Genomic DNA, 12,671 nt, shown 5'->3' on the forward strand with positions numbered 1-12,671 from the left:
CACCCTGATTTACGAATAAATTCTTTACAAATCCTACCATGTGGATTCATGGATTTTTTTTTTTTCACATTCTGTCTCTCACAGTTGAAGTGTACCTCTGGTGCAAATTACTGACCTCTGTCATCATTTTAGGTGGGGGAACTTGCACAATCGGTGGCTGACTAAATACTTTTTTGCCCCACTGTAATTAAAATGTGAAATACATAAATAATTAATTAAATGTGTCAATAATTAATTAATTACATGTGTCATAACTATTTATTTAATTAATTAATTCCAATTTTAATTAATCATTGCCACATTTAATTAATTATTTAATGGTGTATTTAATTAATTCATTATGGCAGTCCTGGCGTTCCATACTTCTCAGGACTAAATCACGGATTTACACACGTCCTAAACGTCTTTCCCGAGGCTAGTTATATCCATAGACCACAGATTTTAATATTTAGACGCGACAATTTGTCTTGTTGACGTACGCACTGAGAATCCCAGGAGATAAAACGCAGACTGATTTTTTCCCCCACAACCATTTAGGCTACTCCGTCCTTTTCAGACTTTACTTCTGGAGCGCGAAGAAATTAAAAGTTACTCCCACCTCCAACAGCGGGCATCTGCTGTAAGTGACACTCAGCATCACTATAAGTGCAGAAAATAAACTGTTTAAAATTAATTAATTAAAACTCAAAACTCAAAATAAATAAATACTTAAACCCACAGGAGACAATAAATAGCCTAACCAGAAGAAGCAAGCGCACATGATGAAAATCTCATTATTATTTTGATCTGTAAGAATTTTGAATTTTAATTAATTAATTTTAAACTGGTTATTTTCTGCACTTAGAGTGATGCTGAGTTTCACTTTCAGTGGATGGAAGCGGTTGGAGCTGGGAGTTACGAGATACGAATTACGAGCATAATGAGATATTCCAGTATTTTCTGGCATTCCGAGAATTATAAGCAACTCTGAGTTTTCTGTGCTCTGAAATTAGTTCCCTGGGATGATCGCTTTGGTAACTTATGGTATGCTTCGAACTTATCTCCCAGAGAAGGAAGTATGAAATCACCGCCTACTGGCCACAGTTCTCCGGAAAACAGTTGTCTTTGACGCCGTCACTTGTTTTCAGTTCTTTCGCTTTTCACAGTTAAAGTCTAATTTGACACCTCAGGTGGAGCGCGGGATTCATCCAAAATATGTTACAACCTACCTGTGCAGTGTGTAGAAGAACACAAAACACCGTCGGTTCTTGGACCATCTGTAATGACGGAAAAGGAAAGGGGAGGTCCTCTTCCATCGCTGGTAGCCAAGTATGGCCACAAGTATGGCCACAAGAGCCAGAAATTCTGTGGTTTATTAAAAGGTTTTTCAAATGCAGTTTATTAAAATGCAATTGGAAAAAGGATTTTGAAATGCAATTTATTAAATTGGAATTCAAAAATGAATTTACAAATGCAGAATTTATTCTACTATTCATTATTTAATCACAGAATTCTTTATTTCTATTCACGTGGCTCTTGTGGTCCTCCATATACAGAAGCGTTACACAAATCCTTCTGATTATTGCCCAATCCTTATCCGTCCCTCAATTTCACACAAGGTGGTGCCGTTGTCCCATTTAGCAGTTTTTAACTTCCACCTTTTTAACTGGGTTACACAAGCTTTCTTTACTTTCTTTAGAAAGTGTTGAAGAAAAGTTATTCTGGCTTCAAGATGCTTCAAGAATGTTTAGGTCCAGGCTCTGGGGAGGTTAATCCATGATTGATAGTGTTCACTGATAATGACAGTGTGTGTTTATCTAGCCACACAAGCTTTTACTGCATTGACAGTGTGTTTGGGATCTTTGTCAAGCTGAAAAATGAAGGTGATGTAACTCAGATGGTATTACATGGATAAAAATTTGATACTACCTTCATAATTCAATCAGCAGCCAAAAAACCCAAAACCATGACACAGTCACCACAGTGTTACGCAAATCACTGATCTCCTGCATGCATATTAATGATGATTTTAATTTTTTTTCCTATTCCTAATTCCAAGAACCAGGAATCTCATCTTGCTCACAAGTTGCCAACATAAAGCATCATTCTCTGAACAGATAACAAATGTAACAAAAGTGTCCGATATGCAGCCCTTCGGTCATCAAAGCTGTGAGAACCCCTGGAACTTTAAAACTTCATGTCTTTAAAGGCAATTGCACACCTTCAGCATCTTCTAAGCATTCACATGCTGCTGCTGATGACTCATATAAAAATGTAACCACAGCATGTTTGAGTCATTTAAGCCCTGACATACTTTTAACTGTCAGATCTGTTTGTACCACGATGGTGTAATCATAGCATGCAGCAGGGGATGTGCAAAGCACAAGCAGAAAACCCTTTTGTTTATCTTATTCATATTCAGTACCTATAATGTTCTAATATTTCCTATTCGAGTGCTACTTCCAATTATTATGATATACAGTGTGTAAAATTGATTAGGGATGTATAAATTCTAATAGAAGAAGTATAACTGTGACTAACAAAGGCCTCAATCAACTTGAACTCACTACATTTTGATTTTCTTTTTTTCTTTTTTCTTCTTGGTCTCCAGCCCAGGAAAAGCCAGTGAAGCAGCTACTGCCAGTGTCACCTTTTAACCACAAGAGAGCAGCATTTTACAATGCACTTCATGCTTCAGTCTTCAATTTATATATTGAATCAGAATCAGAATATTTGCAAGGTCCATAAGACATGAATGAGCAAGTTTGGTGTGGAAGAAGTTAACTGCACTGTAAAAAAAAAAAGTGATATAAAAGTATTTTACAGTTTTGTTCTGTTCTTCTAGAATATCATTAAATTCACATAAATAGACTGTAATTTTACATTTCAAATGTAAATTAACGTAAAATCACTGTAAATGTAATAAAACATAATTTTTCTGCTTTTTAAATGTATCTGTCTGTACATCTGCATATTTAGATTGTTAAAATATATTCACAAATGCATCCTAATTTCACAAATATCTGTCCGTTATCTGAAAGATTGAACTGTTAAATTCAAATGTAATGCTATGGAAAAATATATAAAATGATTCATATAAACTTTTTGTACATTAAATAATAATAATTATTATTGTTATTTAGGGCGATCGTGGCTCAAGAGTTGGCAGTTCGCCTTGTAATCAGAAGGTTGCCAAACTGTATTGTCATTACTGAAAATAATCATATTTTCATGGGAAAGTTATTTTCTGGTATTATTTTGGCGCCCCAGAATATTACTGTTTTTTTAGGATTTTTTTTTTTTTACGGTGTGGCCTTCATAGAGATCTGACCTCAACCAGCAAGAACACGTTCAGGATGACTTATAGCTGAGACTGCAAGCCAGGCTTTCTGTTCCAACATTGGTGTCTGAACTCACAAATGAGCTTCTGAAAGAATGGTAAAAAAATTCACATAAACATATTTGTAATTCTTGTAGATTCCCTTCCCAGAAGAGTTGAAGCTTTTATAGCCGAGCGAGGGCTGATGTCATATCAGACCCGACTGAAAATAGCTGTTCTCTTCTTGACTGTGTTAGGGTTGAAAAAATATTCAATAGTTTATAAAATCATTAAATAAAGCTGTTTTATTATTTTAATATATACACAATTCAAATGGGCTCATAAACGAGTTGGCGCTCTGGGTTGTTAGGGTCAAAATCTTGGTCCTATTTGAAATATTGCAGGATGACGTAGAGTGCAGCATGCTGACACACACATGATAATGGGTAGAATAGTCTCTGGGTCAGGACGCCCGAACAAGATGTCCTGAACTTAGCCTTGGAATCAGCAGAAGAGAAGAAGTCACTTGGATCACTTGGAGTAATTCAAGTGATCCAAGTGACTTCTTCAGCGCTCTACATAATTCATAGTAACATGAATGGATGACATGACATGAATTAAAATAATTGATGGTGATCTGATTGTTGTGTTTTTGCTTTTGTATTGTCTGACACAGGTAATTAATTTCATTTTTAAATTTGTTTTTATCCTTTTGTACCATCTTTTTTCCTCATCTACACATTTTATTGTATCTGTCTGCGAGAATGATGAGTCATAAACTCCTTTCGTACCAGCTTGCAATAGCACTTTTTAAAATAGCCAACAGTCTTGTTTTCTCTGCCTTCACTTACTCCTAGGCATTCCTAAGAGTAAGTGAAGTACATGTTTTTGTACGTGCTTAAGGACATGTTTATACTTATGGTGCCCTCTAATGGACATTGGTGCATTTTATCCTTATTACTAAACCTCCTTTCCTTAAAATTAAGAACATGGTTTTCTACAGAATTTAAAAATAGGTGTCATCATGTTCTCAACTCTATGAGATAATCACATGAAAACAATAACTCATAATAAGGTTTTATTTACTTTACTACAGCAGAACATCACTTCCTTGTCTTTACATTTCAACTTTAATCTCTGAGAGGTTAAATCTCACAGATTTAATGATTGAATTAAATAAAACACACTCATGTTTGATTAGTAAATCTGGCTAAGTTTTGTAGTTGCCCTCATTACACATGTATTTGTAGGGATTTCTGAGCCCATACACATTATGATGACAGTTTGACCACTCATTTTGCTTTTATGAACTTTCTTGCATAAACATACTTTTTTTTCCCAATTACGATGACTGCGACTACTTCATTTCATCTCTTGGGAAAATAAAACAGAGGGAGTGTGGCGTTGCAGTCTGACAGGACAACACCTTAGCCTGGCAAACAGACAAGAGAGAGAAAGAGAGACAGACAGTTACTGTAATTTCATTACCTGGATGTGTTATGGGCTGGAAGTAGTTTTATTGTTTTACTCTGTGTATTTTATTGGTTTGCTGTATAGTATGATTCTATGCATGTTTGTCTATAGTTTGAATGCTTTTATTTATTTATTTTTTTTGCCTCTTACCCATCTTAATCAAAGAAATGATCCACACCTGCTCATTCTGCATAAAAGATGGGAGGTGAGTTCAGTCACAGATCATGTACAGTAGTGACACAAGCATAAAGAGGGCACAGCTTCAGCAGAGTAACAGGACCAACAGGATGGATAGGCCTGACAGGCCAGACAGATGCTAAGGTTGTTGTTGGATTTGGTGAAGGAGTTGGACCCAGTAACAAGATCATTTCCAATGAGACAGTCAGAGAAAAATAGATACACAAAAATACACTTGCCCTATCTTAGGTCTTAGTCTCTTTGTAATGTTGTCCGTTATCCATTATTGTTGCTTGTTGTTAAAAAGTTGAAAACACTATATGAATTCTCAGTATTTATATAGTGTGTGAGATCAGAGTGGATCAGTTCTGCAACACTATATATATATGGACAGTATTAACAGAGAAAAAACAGAGAAAAAACATTTAACTCTTGCTGGCAACTACTGGCTCTGCTGCAGCAACTCCTGCAGTAAAGTTACAAAACTCTGTATTTTGCAAAAATATTAATAATAAAAGATGCTTTTCACAGTGACTTGGTAAAAAGCTACAAGATTTGAAGATAACTGTAGATACACATACTAAATAAAGTTCAATGTTAAAGAAGAGAAAGAGTGTTGAATTATCATTAATCTTGGTTTATGTAACAAAGAGATATGCGGTGATGTGTGGTGAAACTGCTGATGCATATCACAGCTTGCAGAGCTAGGTTTTATTTTGAGAAATAATTGAACTCACCGTCTGTATGATCAGTAGGATGAAGATCACGATCAACAACATGCTGAGGAAACAGGTACTGATGTTTAACACTACTCTTCTCCACAGTGGTCTGGGGCTCTTGACTGGGACGTCATGCCAGTACTTTGTGAAAACAGAAAAACATTGGTTCCACTAAATGTGCTGTCTTCATGTAAACTTACCATAATCCAAGGAACAACATTTAACAATAGCATTTGTGGAGTGTCATTAACATATTTTTGTTTTTTGTACCAATAAATTGGAAATATGGTACAGAATTCTTCATAAACATGAAGGAAACATAAGGAAAAAATAAAAAGAAGGCTGATATTCTCTCCGTATGTGTGATATACTGTAGACTCACATGTACATATACTGGAGGACTACAGTATGTCACCTGTGTGTCACCTTTTCTGGATATCATTTCTAGACATGCATATCAAAGGTTAATGTGACATTAACTTGAACCACAGTGTTTCTATGCAGGTAAGTAGTAAAAAGTACAAGAATCTTTATTCCAAGGAAACTTAAAAAGAATCAGAAAACAAAGATAAAAGCAAAATAAATGGAAATACCTGAATTAGAATAACAACAAATCAATAATACGGCCCAACACAGTGCCATTGTCACTGCAATTGTGGCCGTAAATACTGGCTTTGTTTGCCAGCACTATATTTACACACAGACAGGAAAGACAACGAGCGGTGTTTCCTGTTTGGGTAAATGTGGGGTGATGGTATGTGTGATCCTGTGAAATAAGAGTGATTTTTATCTTTGGCTTGTAAAGCTCGATGGTGTGATGTTATGTGTGGGGTGCTATAGATGGCATGTGTTAGGATGGATTCCATCAGACAGGACTGCATTTGGGATGGCTGTAGCTCAGGAGGTAGAGTGCTCAAGTAGAGTAGACGAGTTAGTCTGTTTCACTCTAATGAGTTGGCTCAGTTCAACAAGAGTGAATGATAAACACTGTGAAAGTCAATATAGATCTGGAAAATGTAGAAAATGCAGAGATGCTAAACACACAACACGAGAATGGTTAGTGAAGTGTAGGACACGCATGCTTAAACGATAAAACAATGTAAAAGACATTTCTCCATCATCCACTGGAGCATAAACTGGGTGACATCAGGATGCTACAACACAGAGTAAACACCATCCCCACAGACACAGTGGCCAGGGAAGCAGAAGAACACCACATCAAGAAGGCCCTGAGTACATGTGGTTATCCCAGCTTGACTTTTGTGAAAGCTGGGACGGCGCCAAAAGAAACCTCCAGCCAATCCAGGAGAGAAGGACAACCGCTGCCAAGGTGAAAACCCGTAGTGATCCCATATGTGTCAGGAGTATGGGAACAGTTGAGACACATTTTTTCTAAACACCGGGTCTCTGTGGCTTTTAAACCCCAAAACAGGTGCCAGAATTTGGTCCACCCCAAAATGTGTTGGGTCCCCCGACACAAACAGAGTAACACAGTGTACGCTGTTAAGTGCCAGGAGGATTGCCAGGATTTATACATCGAGGAAACCAAACAATCTCTGGTGAAGCGGATGGCACAACACAGAAGAGCTGCCTCGTCAGGCCAGGACTCTGCAGTCTATTTACACCTACAGGCCAGTGGACACTCTTTCAAAGATGAGGATGTACACATCCTGGACAGGGAAGAACGCTGGTTTGAGCGCGGAGTCAAGGAGGCCATTTATGTGAAAAGGGAAAGACCATCTCTGAATCGAGGAGGGGGCCTAAGGGTACATCTTTCGCCATCTTACAATGCTGTGATTGCAGCCATTCCCCAACTCTCTGTGAATGGTACTCATGGCCATTGATCAGTGGGTTTTGGTCAGTGGTTGTTGATCAATGGTCATGAGAATTTGCATAATCATGATGAAGGAACTGACCTCCCAGCCCATTGTTCCTTCAGCGGGCTGGTTTCAGTCATTATGCAAATGTACTGTTTATAAGATTTGGGGAAACCTGCAGTCAGCTGAGACTGAAGAAGTCACTTGGATGAGTGATGAAACGTTTCTCCCACAAAACGCTACGTCCAGATGAACAGAATCAACTTGGATTTACTTACCTGGATGATTGAGCGTGCATCAAGACTGTGATTGCTATTATTTTTATTATTATTATTATTGGTATTAACAATTTGCTCTTCTTTTGATATTTGTTGGCATGTTCAAATATAGTTGAAAATATAGTTCTGTGTAAATGTCTCGGTAGCAGTTGGCAACTGGCTTGCGATCTACTTGAGAAAAAAAATTTCAAAAGTTCAAATAGATCAAGACGTTTATTAGTCACGGTTATGATTCTGCCATTAGAATTTCTACATTACTGACCAGTTTTCCATGTAAAGTTGTTGAGTGACACTCACAAAACACGCTAACATGACTGAAGTCAAACAGGCAAAACCAATCCGAAACTAGAAAGGCACCTGGTAGCAAAAATCAGAACACAAAGTACTGGAGTTGTCACAAAGTAGGCCAATAGCAAACATCACAAAAGGAAACATAAGAATATTATAGGTCATACAAGATGAACAAGATAAACCTCCCTCCCTTGCCTTCCGGTGGTTTGCACATGCTATCATGGCACTATTATGGCACACACAGACCTGACAGTATAAGGTTAGTACACTAGGGCTCAAATGATTCAAATGTTAGCATGTTTTATTTAGGTTTTCATAGTATATAAGCCATTAGCTTTAGGGTGTTAATGTCTTGGGCCTGTGAATGGTGTCTAAGTGTCATTATAGACGCATGAAACTGTAAAGTTTATACTATTTGTGCTGCTTAATACACCAATCAGGCATAAAATGATGGCCACCTAATGTTGTGTTGGTCCTCCACTAGACCCCTGAAGGTGTGATGTGGTATTTGGCACCAAGATGTTAGCAAAAGATCGTTTACTTTTAAAATGATCACCACTGATGAGCAGAGATGGGCAGTAACGCGTTACTTGTAACGCGTTACTGTAATCGGATTACTTTTTTCAAGTAACGAGTAATGTAAGGGATTACTATTGCAAAAACGGTAATTAGATTACCTTTACTTTCCCGTAGGAACGCTGCGTTACTGCGTTACTAAAACCGTGAACTTTTTGCGAGAATGTCTCATGACAATGACGCAAGCGAGTGCGACGGCTATGGTAGCTCGTGTGTCAACAATAGAAAACATGGAGCGAGGGATAGAGTACGATCGTGCAGCATTTAATACTTGGAAATACCGACATTATTTTGAATTTGACTCTTTAAAAAGCGACAAAAACATAAGCGTACGTTGTACACTCTGCATCGGAAGAAAACTTCTTTCTACGTCAAAAAATTCCACTTCCAACCTGAGCAAGCACCTAGCATGCTGCCACAAGAATGTTAAATTGACAGAAAACCCCCAGGATCCCCTCACTGACGTGACCGCTGTGGCTACCACATCTACTTCCACCGGGCAAACCTCAGATGGACCCACTCCTGCTAAACAGGTTAAACTAGACGTAAGAGCGACAGGACTTAGTGCCGCTGAACTGAAGAAGCTTGTCGCTGCCTATATCGTCGAGGACATGTTGCCGATTTCCACTGTTGACTCTGAATCATTCCGACGCATCGTAGAAAAAATACCAACTAAAAGTGGTGTCAAGCTGCCCCAGAGAAAGTCATTTGTAGGATACCTTGAGAGAGAATATGACAAAATGAACTCTAACTTGAAGGCTACACTCGAAGAGGCAGAGTTTGTTTCCACCACTGCTGACATCTGGACGGTAAATAATAAAAGTTTTATGGGTGTAACAGTTCACTGGATTAATTCCACATTACAACACAACAAGGCCGCTCTAGCATGCAAGAGAATTAGAGGCAGCCATACCTATGATGTAATTGGAGCAGAGATTGAAGAAATCCATTCATCATATGGACTACAAGGCAAAGTTATTGCCACTGTAACGGATAATGCATCCAATTTTGCCAAAGCATTCAGAGTATGTCAGCCCTGTCATTTGGAGTCTGAATCTGAAAATGAAGAAGGTGATGACGAGGAACCGACCTTTACTGATGTCATAGAAGCTCTTTCAGCTGCATCTGGTGATGCACAGTTCAGCCTCCCTCCACACTACAGATGTGCATCGCACACAATTAACTTGATTTCAACAAGCGATGTTGACAAACATCTAAATTCCTGTGCAGACACCAAGGCTGTATATAGGAGTAGCATTGCAAAATGTTCTGCTCTTTGGACTAAAGCAAGTCGATCAACATTAGCCTCTGAACAGGTGGAGGAAGTCAGTCGGAGGAAACTAATGGTACCGACATCCACAAGGTGGAATTCCCTGTATGAGGCCATTTCTAGAATCATCACAATTCCCTTGAATGAACTTAATCCCCTGTGTGTAAAACTGGGAATCAAGTGCCTTAATGAAAGGGAGTACCAGTTCTTGAAAGAGTACTGTACTGTGATGAAGCCCCTGACAGTGGCTCTGGACATCTTACAAGGGGATGAGTGCACCTACGGGGCTTTACTGCCAACACTCACAAGCCTGATGTCAAAGACCCTTGCCCTGAAAGATGACCTCTCTAGAATGACAGCCAGCCTTCCAGATGTCATTGTAAAGGTAAGATTATTATTAATTGCTTTGGGTGGATTTGTTAAATTTATTATACCATTCACAGTGGGTGGATGTTATACTTTGTTTTAAGCAGTGGGTACAATTATTAAAATGATAGAATAAAAGACCAAGTATTCACCCCTTGTTAAATATCAGGGACATTGATCATCATTAATCATGAATATTAATCATAATATCAACAAAAGCCTCAGCCAAAATTAAATCTCATACAGTATTGATAATAGAAAATATAGATGGTTTAGAGCTGTAAAGCCCACAAAATATTGACAATAGGTAATTATACAGTAAAATAATTTTATTCTTAGTTGCATCATATTGTATGTTACAGGCCATCAAGACTCGTTTTGATGCTGTTCTGGACAGCCAAGAAGGACTTCTCGCAGCGGCCACTTGTCCCAAGTTTAAACTTCGTTGGCTGAGAGATGAGCGTAGGAGAGAGTATGTGAAGGAGCTCCTGATAACAGAGTGTCGTAAAGCTGCTCCTGCAACTGAGAACACTAATGTGTCCCAAATCCCAGCCAGCCCAGCCGAAATGGACTTTTTTGAATTTCAGAATCAGCCCACAGAAAGCTTCTCAGCAGAAAAAGAAATAACTGACTTTTTAAGGTCAGGCTATGAGCTTGAGATTCTGAATCAGTTCCCAAATCTCAAAAAGATGTACATGAAATACAACAGTCCAACTCCATCCAGTGCACCAGTGGAACGGCTGTTCAGTTTAGGTGGATTGGTGCTTTCCCCAAAAAGGAACAGAATGTCTGATAGAAGGTTTGAGAAGCTTCTGCTGATGCGATATAACCACTGTTTCAGTCCAAAAGAAAACAATAAAACATAGGTCTTTTTCAGGGTTGCCACAAACTGAGACTGGATTAACAGCCTGAATGTAGCATGCAATAGCATTTTCTGTTTTTGTAATCTCAATATTATGCCTCTCTGCACTTTACCAACTGTTAAAAGATGTTTTTGTTAATTTTATTTATTTTATTTATTTATTTTTTGCTTTATTTATATGAAAAGATGTGTGTATACACAAAAATAATTTATGTTATATGCTGGAGTATGCAGAAATACAGTTTAAGCCTTTATTTTCTTAAAATATGGTGTAATGTGCAGAAATATGTTCAAATGTTAAACAAATTTATTAAAGTCAAAGACTGTTGAATTTAATTTAATTTTTGTTTGATGCACTGTTTATAAAGTTAAGATTAAAAGTAATAAACAATTTTTTAAAAAGACACTTTTCCATTTGATTCACTTTTATATGATGGATTATGCAGAAAAAATAGCATTGGCCCAAAAGGTCTATTGCTTTATCAAGCATTCAGGTAGTGTATCATGTTTTTTAAAAGTAACTAAGTAACTAAGTAATTAATTACTTTTGAAAACAAGTAATCAGTAAAGTAACGGGATTACTTTTTTTGAGAAGTAATCAGTAATCAGTAACTAATTACTTTTTTCAAGTAACTTGACCAACACTGCTGATGAGGAGGGGCTGGTGCTGAATGCCACTAAGGAAATCACTGCGGACGTGAGAAGATCTGTACACACCACAAAATCCCCACTTTACATAAGTAATGAAAAGGCAGAGATTGTGTAGATTATCTGGTTGTTCACAATACTAAGAATTTTAAATGGTTACTGAATATATCACACATGCAAGGGAAGCACAAGCGAGATTGTTCTACAAGAGGAGATTGAAGTGGGCCATAATAGCAGCTAATAAGCAGCTGCTAGAAGCAGATACTTAACACAACCAGGTCACCACCTGTTTAAACCCTTTGTGATCAGGGAAGAGATAACAAACCAAAAACAGACTAAAGGGCAGTTTCTTCCCCAGTGGTCCTGTTACAAACACGCATGCAAATAACTGTTGGGACAAATGCACAATATTGCAATATTTGCATTGATGGAAATACCAAATTCGTGATGTCTTCATTATACTTGCTGCCATAACAATCAACAACGGGGTTTATTATGGTATATTCCTGTTTTTTGTATGTTTTTATTGCAATTTTTATAGTTCTTTTCATTTTTACTATTTTAGTGTATTTTTAAAAAGCTGCCAAAATGTGTAGGTAACTTTCTACAACAAATAAAGATGGATTAATTAATAATGAGAGTCAGCTGGGTAGCTAAATGGCACTCCACTCACTCAAATGCCCCTATGTGGCTTGGTGGTCAGATGACTGCAGGAGAATCATAATTTAAAAAATCCCTTGCGATTGCAGAGTGAACTGCATAGTCTAGTTATTGTTCATGTTTCAGTGAGACTGTGTTTTTGCAATACCTGTGGTCTGGCATAAACTTCCTGTCTTTTACCGGAAATTTAGTTTAGTACCATGTTGAAAAGGAAAGTTTGACAGATAGGTCAGTTG

The sequence above is a fragment of the Diplotaxodon limnothrissa genome, linkage group LG6, assembly GCF_057381915.1.
Source record: "Diplotaxodon limnothrissa isolate DT_005_m linkage group LG6, D_limnothrissa_male_GT1.1, whole genome shotgun sequence".
Lineage (NCBI taxonomy): Eukaryota > Metazoa > Chordata > Actinopteri > Cichliformes > Cichlidae > Diplotaxodon > Diplotaxodon limnothrissa.